This window comes from Vicugna pacos, unplaced genomic scaffold (genome assembly GCF_048564905.1).
Source record: "Vicugna pacos unplaced genomic scaffold, VicPac4 scaffold_455, whole genome shotgun sequence".
Lineage (NCBI taxonomy): Eukaryota > Metazoa > Chordata > Mammalia > Artiodactyla > Camelidae > Vicugna > Vicugna pacos.
The window spans coordinates 7,482-16,841 of NW_027329133.1; the positions used below are offsets into that span (position 1 = coordinate 7,482).

Here is a 9,360-nt window from a genome sequence, read left to right on the forward strand (position 1 = left end):
ATACAATTTTGGTAGAACTGTCTTTACTACAGTTCACTGATACAGAACCTAGCTATTATTAACAATAAGTGCACAAAACACTTGCCTTAAAATGCTGCATTATACTAACAATGCCAACTCTTTCAGGATGAGAATCATATTGCTTCCTAAAATGCATTATTTGGTCTTTTAAACCCCATCCCACATATAATGTTATTTCTTTGTTTTTGATTGTTTGTTTGCCCCTTAATGGAGGCACTGATTTTTGAACCCATGATCTTCTGTATAAGTTTATATATCAACATCATTTTGGAACACTTAAGAGAAGCCGCAAGAGCATGGACTATAATGATGAGAAGAAAATTTATTACTTCGAGGGACTGAAAAACCTTTGAGTGAAAGAATGGCAAAAGTAAACTTTTATAAGAATACCTTAATAATTTCTCTTTTGTAATTTTAAAGTAGAATACTAAATTACATTTGTTTTACTTACAGCACTAAATTATATTTTCATACAAAAATTACCCCTTTGTGATTTCTTAAATTTGATTCATTATTTTAATCTAGTTTTATTTCATAAATATTTATCATTTATTCTAAAACATACCAAATACACTGATATGTATTCTGCTCATGTTTTGAATAAAGAGCTACTTCTTGTAAAGTAAACAGATAAATAACTACTTCCATTTCCAAATCAAATTAAGTTTCACCTTACTAATTATAATGAAATAGGTATACATTTCCTGCAGAGGTTTTACACAAATTTCACTTAAAATTCCATAACTTTAAAATTATTTTATATATATTGTGCATTATTTATACTCTGTTCATCAATGTTGTATAAATTTGTGTACAAAAGTATGGAGATTTGTTTTATTTCATAGACCCCAGCATTAATTATTTAAAAAGATTTTCTTGGGGTAATAATTGCAGATCACACTATAAAAAAAGGCATCCTATATGTTTCATTTTAACTGGATGAATGAGAAGTAAACACTGGCTGAATGTTACACTTGACTTGCTAGGAGACCAGTCGTTTTGTGATGTCACATCTACTCAAGTTGAGAACCATTGTGATGGCCTAGTAGTTTATCTGTGCAGGCCTGCCAGAGCAGCATATGAAGCTGCAGTGCTCAAAATCATTCAGATTAGAAAAGTAGCTGTAGAAAAAGTTATTTGAGATGGCAAATATTTCTTCAGAATTTCAAGATAGGTCTCATAACGATGGACCAACTGGTTCAGGAAACTCCGGAAGATCTGTATTGTGTGATCCAACAATCTCTGGGGACTTGTCTTGAGGTCTATGATTGAAGTAAGTGATTTTCAGAATTTGTCTGAAGAATCCTTGTTTAAAAGTCCATGTTACACATATTGTGTCTCTGAGCCAGATGAAGATAATGATTTTCGTTCTCTGACATTTCCAAGAAAAATCTGGAAAATGGCTGGGAATTATCAATTTAAATCCAACTGGTGGGATGATAATGAAACTTCCATAGTGATTGATGAAGTTGTCTTAAAGAAGGAAGTTTTGGAAAGAAAGTCCCCTTTCAGAGTATTTGAAACTGGAAGTATGAAAAGTTTAGTTAGACAGCTTAACATTTATAAGTTTAGGAAAGTGCAGCAGAATTTTTAAAGATCTGCTTGTCTAGCTGACTTTCTAGCAGAAGAAAAAGAAGTCTCTCTTTTAAGCAAGGTATTCAGTAATTGTAGTTACGACTTGGTAACTTATATATAAAATTTTATTTTGTACATCGATCTATGGTAATGTAAATGTAAAAGTAGAGTTTGAAAACTGTATAAAACTACAAATGCTAAAATTCTTTATTTTTTCAAAAAATGAGGACAGAGCCTTAAGTATTCAAGATTGTGTGAAACTTTCCTAGCAACTAGGAATCTTACGAGAAATCTAAATAAAGGTATTAAAGCCGCTTTTAAAAAGTGGCTTTCACCGTTACTGCAAATGCTAGCTTCTTAAATTTGAATACTTAAATACTATTTAAATGTGCATATTCCAAATAAGGAATTTCAAAACATAGTCAGCAATGTGCATATTTTGATGATATTATCTTAGCATAGTAAACGTGAAATCTGAGGTTTTGTAGGTTAGGCTTAATTTAGTCTTGTATTTTGGTTTAAAATATTACTAAAATCTTTCTCTTTTGGTTGTAGCTGCAGTTCTGCCATAATCCAAATCTTAAACGAGGCTGTCCCCAGCTTTTAGTGAGAATAAAAAGAAGAATTGGGATTAAAAATGTCTCTCTGGTATCTTCATTGGCTGAAGATTTCAAAAAGAAGCACGTTAAAGCAGGGGGTAACGTGCATAATGAAAATTTTGATTTTGTGGTTGACACTAGAGGAGAAAGTGCATTTTTACTTTCTGCAAATTTAAACATGCCTCTATTAAGGAAGCCCTCTTCTAGCCACATAATAGGTGATACAACTACCTTGATCAGAGGTGATTTTTCTCCTCCATTTTCAATGTCAGTTAGATCACCAGAACAATATTGCAATGGATCAACGTGCTTTTTTAAATCAGTTGACCACTGCCCACAGGCACTCTCAAAGCAGCTACACTGAAGCAAATGGCCGTGTTGTGAACTTCATTACATTTACAATATCTACTTCTCAGTACAGTACCTTGTCTCCCATACTGAGCAATCATGTTTGACTAATGGTGGAGCCTTCTAATTTTCCATATAGATATCACAACATATCTGCCAATGACGGTCGTTTTTCTCAACTTCAACCAGGGAGCAAACCATGGTTACCAGTGACATTGATAGCTGATACATCAGCTACCTCTCTTTCAAGGCCAGCTCATCAGCCATCTTCATTTTATGAACGTCATCCTAAACACAACTTATATACCAGAGGACTACCATATGATGCAGGATAACAAAGATTAATATTGATGGTGGCAAATGCCGACAACTATATGCAATTTTCTTATTTGAACGATAAACATACATGTTTACCAGTATTTTTGATATTTTTTTTAAAATAAAGAGTTAAACGGGAGTCTATGATATCATTTAAAGAAAAAGAGATATTTGATTGATATGATCACTTGATGGAACAATATGGGAGTAAATTTAAATAATTTCTTGTAAGCAGGAAGAGAAAATGGAAGAATTTGGAAAAAGACTAAAACATGGAGAGAAGGAAAGTTATTAGTGGTTTCTGGTTCATCCTGGAAAGTATGAAAAGTGTTAAGTTCGGATAGGTTGGAACAGAAGATAATGCAGGAACCGGCCCAGGGAACATGGTCTCTATTATGTCATCCCTGGAATCATGAAGGTCACATGATATAGTCTCAGATGGTACATTCAGCATGTGGAAGAAATTAAGAAGTAATTTTATCTATGGTCTTCTTTGTGCTGTTCTCAAAGCATTCCAATTGGTGCTTTCATTTCCTGCCCTAAATATTCTATGCTATAATTTCTAGTCAATACCTTATGTTGCTTTTATTTCCAACCAAGGACAAACTTACATCCTCAGGGTGGCTCTTAATGCCTTTCCAACTCTATGCACACAAACTGAACTTAGTTAAGTCATTCGTTTATAAATCTGGCATCTGACTACCTTGGCATATGTTTATGTTTCACTGTATCTGGAGATACATCCAGAAAATTGCTTGTCATATATGTAAGCTCCAACCTCGCAAATTTTGCTCCAGCTAATCCTTGAACTTATGTTCTCCTATTACCTAATTAGACTTTCCCAGTCTCAGCACAGAAACCACCTCCTCCAGATGTTTTCTGTCTATCCCCCTTTCCTTGTCTAACTTGGATACCAACACAGTAAGCACAGCACATGCCACAGGATGCATTTAGTATTTAGTGAATGAAAAATACATGTTGACTTTAAGCATAATCTACTTTCCTGAGACAGCAAATCTCTCATGGTTTTCAAACTATTCATTATTGTCTTTACTCTTCACCACAAACTAGCTCTTTTCATAGCCCAAGGACTAGTCACTCAAGACAGTAATTCGAGGTAGGTAAAGGAGACAAAGTATTATTTTCTTCTTAATTCATGCCTCCAGTGGCCTAAAGCATTCAATTCTCATTTGCTGGATTATTTCCTTTCTCTTCATCACCCGCCCACCCATAAAGTAGCTGATTCCCTTCACCATACCAAAAAATATACTGCCTTCTAATTAATTTACTTCTTAGAATCAGAGCTTTATCCAGAAGAGACAGTGTCATTGCAAACATTTAATGCAGGATTATACATCCCACATAAATTGTGCCCCTTCTAATCTTCACACAGGCAGTATCTAAGAGGTAATAGCCGCTTGGTTGGAGTGGTTTGTTCAGTAACAAATTGTAACCTAAAATGTGTGGACTAAAAAGAGGTGAGGGTGGTAGTATTAAAAATTTGTCCAGCTGCAAGAATACCAAATTTATACAGATATTAGGAAATATAAAATATTCATGGAAGACTTTGACTATTTCCCATTAATTTAAAATAAATGGTGAACATTTTCAGAATGTGAATTGCCCTGAAATGCTGGAAAATTGTAGGCAAGGTCAGGGGAGCCTAAGGCTTCTGCTCACAACCATGCAGCCAGTGTCAGCTGATAAGACTGGATGGCAACACTGAATACTGAAAAAGTGTCACCAATTGTGAAGAAAGGCCTTTGATAATCTGGAGAATGGGCAAATGGGTCAGGTTAAGCTCTAGCAATATCCCACAAATATGATTTTACCAAGAGAAGAAAGGAGCCCACTTGCAGGCAGGAGATCTGTGTCTGGACAGCACTGGTTGTTCCTAAAACAGAAACATCAAGCTTTTAAGTTTGTCAGCTCAACTATGATGGTGACTATTTTTTGCTTACATTAGCAGTCTGGGTTTCAGTTGGGCTGGTTCACAGCTAGTTTCGAGCTCTCTTATCACACAGTGGGTCTTACTGTGATCATCATAACAAGGTTCTATACTGATAGTCAAAAGCTACACTTTACTTTAAAAATTAGAATTCCTAAAGAAGAATATTGTTTGTTTGTCCATCTGTAGTTCTCTACCTGGGAAAACCTAGAGTATTGGCAAATGTACAAAAGTTTTCTGGTGTGTGAAAACTATTCTCTGAGGCTCTGACCACTGAATTCTTCCCACTAAATACTACAATCTGTCTATCACTGTGTGTGTGTATGTGTGAAGTTGGACTGTTAAGCAGTAACTAAGTTTATCTTAGTTGAGTCATCAGTGAATTATTCCTCTGCTTCTGGCAGAATCTCTGTGAATTAAGAGTTTCATTTTGCCACCAGATTTTCTTCCGATCAGGGAGAGGTAGATTATATTTCTCCCAGTATACTAATTGTTACCTGTTCATTGAATCCCAAGCTAATGCTAGGGCCAAGCCACTGAAACCTTGAATTGGACAGAGGCATATATATTCACCAGTCCCCAGAGCCCAGCACAGGACTGTGTGTCCTTCTTAATTTAAGTTTTGTGTCTACTTTGTTTTCTTTTAATTCTCATTGTTGACACAACTTATTTTTTCCTTTGAACACCCCTTGACTGATTTATATGGACTGAACCACTGATTTATTTCTTTTAAGCTACAAATTACAATAACATTTCTTTCCTTGGACTACCTGGATTAAAGTGAGGCATAGTCATCATTTGAAAGCAGTCCTCAGTCCTAAAAATGCAGAACCTTTACAGCTCTTTGTCCAGCACTTGAGCCAGAATGTTTGTTGTTGATCTCAGGGATTATCCTCACATTCCCTTATGCAACCATGAGAAAACAGCACATTGTTATCCAAAATCAAGTCTTTGTCAGTTTTGCTTTCCCATTGCAAAACAGTTAAGAATTGTAGGAGTTCTGAGATTTAAACATGCTTAGATTTTTAGCAACCTAGCATTTCATATTTTACAGATGCTCTCGTGGAGATGAGACTTTTGGTCTGAGACAGTGAACTTTATCACTCACAGCAAAAGCAGCCAGGGTTAATATTTGTATCCATTCCCTAATCTCAGATGAATCACAAAGTGAAATTTTGTTGCCTACAGAAGCAGTGGGCTGTTAACATGAAGAAAGATTTAGGCATTTTAAAACAGTATTTTTATTAGTATCTTTATGTATAATTTATTAGAATCACTTATTTATTAGTATCTTTAACTAGGATAATATATCATGACTAAAGATTACTTGCTGCAAAAAGAATCATGAGAAATGACATGGAAAAAGTGACCATTGACTTTCCATTTTTTCTTCCACTTTTATTGAGATATAATAGGCATAAAACATTGTGTAAGTTTAGGTGAACAGGATAGTGATTTGATTTACAAGTGTCATGAGATAAATATCATAGCAATTTTAGGGAGAATCCTTTATCTCATTTAGATGCAATTTTAAGGAAATACAATTTGTCTTTTGGTTGTGATGAGAAAAATTATGGTCTACTCTCTTAACAACAATGATATTGAACATAAAGCAGTATTAACTGTAATTTTCATGTTACTATGGGGTATCCCTAGAACACGATTCTTTTACATCTGGATATTTATAGCTTTTGAGTTCATTAATCAAATCCTACTTTCCCAACCCCTGCCTCTGTTCACTACAAATCTAATTTTTTTCTATGTGTATGTTTGTTTGTTATTGAAGTGTACATTAATCTATAACACTGTGTTAGTTTCTCTTTCACAACATACTGTTTGCTGTATTTAATATATTTCAAACAGATCACCAAATATATCTAGTTGTGATATGTTGCTATTTAAAGATATTTAATAGTTTTTGGCTATTCCCATACAGTTCATTTCTTGTCCCTGACTCATTTAATTTGCAACTGGAAAATTTTCTCTCTTAATTTTTTCAACTTTTCTTTTTCTCACCCCATTTCCCTCCTTCTTGTGAACAACCTGTTTCCTTTCTATACGTATAACTCCATATCTGTGTTTTATGTTCATTTGTTTAAAATTCAAATATGAATAAAATCATTCAGCATTGTCATTCACTTCCTGACTTATTTGACTTAGCATATTACCCTCTTGATCAACCCATTTGTTGCAAAAGGCAAGAACTTATTCTTTTTAGAAGCTGAGTAAAAACCCATTTATTTTTATGTGTGTGTATATATATATATAGTTCATATATATATATAAAGTGCGTTGGGTATATATACATATAGATAAATCTGTACTTAAGATGGGTAGATATAAAAATTATATAAACACAATTTCTTTATGCATCATGTATTGATGAGCAATTAATTTGCTCCTATATCCTGTCTATTGTGGATAATGCTGCAGTGAATATAGGGTTGAATTTATCTTTTCTAATTAGTGTTTTTATTTTCTTGGAATAAGTATCCTGATATGTATATGTTGGATTATATTTCATTTTTAATTTTAGATAAAGCTCCATGTTGTTTTCCACAGTGGAAGCACATATTTACATTCACTCCAGCAGTGCATCAGGGTTGTTTTTCTAACATCCTAACCAACAGGTATGTTTGTTATCTTTTTCATAGTAGTCATTATGACAGGAGTGACATAAAATCTCATTGCGTTTTGGACTTGCATTTTTCTGAAGCTTAGTGATGTTGATCGGTTTCACGTGCCTGGTGGTTACCTTTCCCAACTGTATATTCATTTTTTGTAATGGGCTTAATGACAATAACTGTCTCATTTCTTTTTAAGGGTATTCTGTTGTGTGCCATTATTCTGTTTTTTCTGTGCCACTTACCATATTATTTTTAATACTGTAGCTTTGTATTAAAGTTTAAAATCAGGACATAGATGCATCCTCTTTGTTCTTTGTTAAAGTTGTTGGTGTTTTTAGTTTGTTTGTTTTCTTTCCTTTCCTTTTTCTTAGTGATTTCATCTCTTTTCGGTTTACATGTAAATTTTAGAATTATTTATTTTAAGTGTCTGAAAATGCCCATGGTATTTTGATAGGCACTGAATTTAATTTGCGTATTTTGTTGGCTAGTACTATCATTTAAACAATATTTTTTCCTCATCAATGAACACATTATATCCTTTCATCTGTTTGCATTAACTTCAATTTCTTTTATAAATATTTTATAGTTTTCTGAGTACAGGTTTTTTACCTCCTTGGTTGGATACATTTCTTGATTTATTTTTTTTGTAATGCAACTGTAAATGTGACAGTTTCCCTCACTTTCTCCATCTGTTAGCTTGCTGTTAGTGTGTAGAAATGCAAGATTTCAGTATGGTTAGTTTTACATTCAGAAATTTTACCAAATAAATTGATAAGCCCTAGTAGTTTTGTGGCACCATTTTTAGGATTTCTATTTACAGTATGCCATTTTCAAACAGATACTTTTACTCCTTTTCTTAATTAGCTAAATTTTATTTACCTTTATTTTGGATAGCTATGGCTAGAATTTCCATACTATACTGAATAAAAGTGGTAAGAGTGATCATTCTTCTCTTCTTCCTGCTCTTACTGGAGATGCTTCCAGCTTTTAATCATGGAGTGTCATGTTAGATGAGTTCTTGTCATATAAGTCCTTAACTGTGCTGAGTATGTTTCCTCATGCCCACCTTGAAGAGAAATATAATCTTAAATAGATACTGAATTTGTCAAAACATTTTATGACTCTATTGTGGTGACCATATAATTTTTATTCTTCAGGTTGTTTGTGTGGTGTATTATACTGATTAATTTGTGGGTATTGAATCACTTTTTCATCCCTGGAATAAAATGGACTTAATACATAATGTATAATCCTCTTAATATATTGTTATATTTGCTAACAATTTAGTGGTGATTTTTGCATCTATGCTTATCAGTAGTATGTAACCTGTAATTTTTTGAGGTATTTGTTCCAGCTGTAGTAGCAATGTGATACAGAAATGTGGGGTAGAAAGCCTCCTTTCCTCTCGAAATTTTTGTAATTCTCTGAGAAGTATAGTTGATAGCTCTTCTTTAAATGTTTGGCAGAAATCACCTGTGAAGATGTTAGGCCTGGAATTTTGTTTCTTGGGAGATTTTTTTAAATATTTATTCAATTTCATTAGTGATAATCTGTTCATATTTTATTTATCATTCTATTCTGGAGATTAAGTCTTTCTAAGAAATTGTCCATTTCTTCAAGGGTTTCCATTTTATTCGCATATAATTTGTTGTATCAAATTACGATGCTTTGTATTTCTTTGATATAAGCTGTAATTTCTCATTTATTTCTGAGCTTACTAATCTGTAACTCTTTTTTTGCTCATGTGTCTGGTTAAAGTTTACAAACATTATTTATCTTTCAAAAGCCATTATTTAGATTGATTAAATGTTTATATTTTTAATCCTTATTTTATTTAATTATGTTCTGTACTTTCAGCTGTCTTTCCTTCTACTGACAAGTTTTTTTATTATTATGTGACATCTTTTGGTTGTAAGAATATGTT

At 33.2% G+C, this 9,360-nt stretch overlaps 1 long non-coding RNA gene across 1 annotated transcript; it reads left to right on the forward strand.

Moving 5' to 3' along the window:
• Positions 1-1,101: 1,101 nt before the first annotated feature.
• LOC140695580 (uncharacterized) lies at positions 1,102-2,236 on the forward strand. Its single transcript, XR_012071231.1, has 2 exons — positions 1,102-1,294; positions 2,152-2,236. It is a non-coding gene; the product is annotated as an uncharacterized lncRNA (long non-coding RNA).
• The last annotated feature ends 7,124 nt before the right edge of the window (positions 2,237-9,360 follow it).